The sequence below is a fragment of the Penaeus monodon genome, chromosome 19 (genome assembly GCF_015228065.2).
Source record: "Penaeus monodon isolate SGIC_2016 chromosome 19, NSTDA_Pmon_1, whole genome shotgun sequence".
In the NCBI taxonomy this organism is placed as follows: domain Eukaryota; kingdom Metazoa; phylum Arthropoda; class Malacostraca; order Decapoda; family Penaeidae; genus Penaeus; species Penaeus monodon.
Window position 1 is genome coordinate 17837076 of NC_051404.1, and position 387 is coordinate 17837462.

Here is a 387-nt window from a genome sequence, read left to right on the forward strand (position 1 = left end):
TCCAGTTCGTTCATATCCACCATGGTCATTACTCATTCTCCGGTAAGTGCTTTTGCCTGCCCAAGAAGTAAACATCGGCCGTGTTTTATGCAACAATAACAATGTCTTCTGTAACGTTCATGTCAACAGTACGTAAGGGAACAAAGAGGCTTTATTCATCATGAGACTAAAGCAATTCCCATAAGAGTTAGGATTGCCTTCATGTGGAGGTTTGGAATGTACTAACACGAAAGAAAAGGATTCAGTACTGTTTGAAAGAATATCAGAGATGATTTTACAAAGTTATCTTTCATTTATAGCTTTTTTGTTTGTTGCTATACATTATCGACGTAATTTAGGTAATATTTATTAATATAGGAACACTTTAGCATAAATTGTGAATTAATT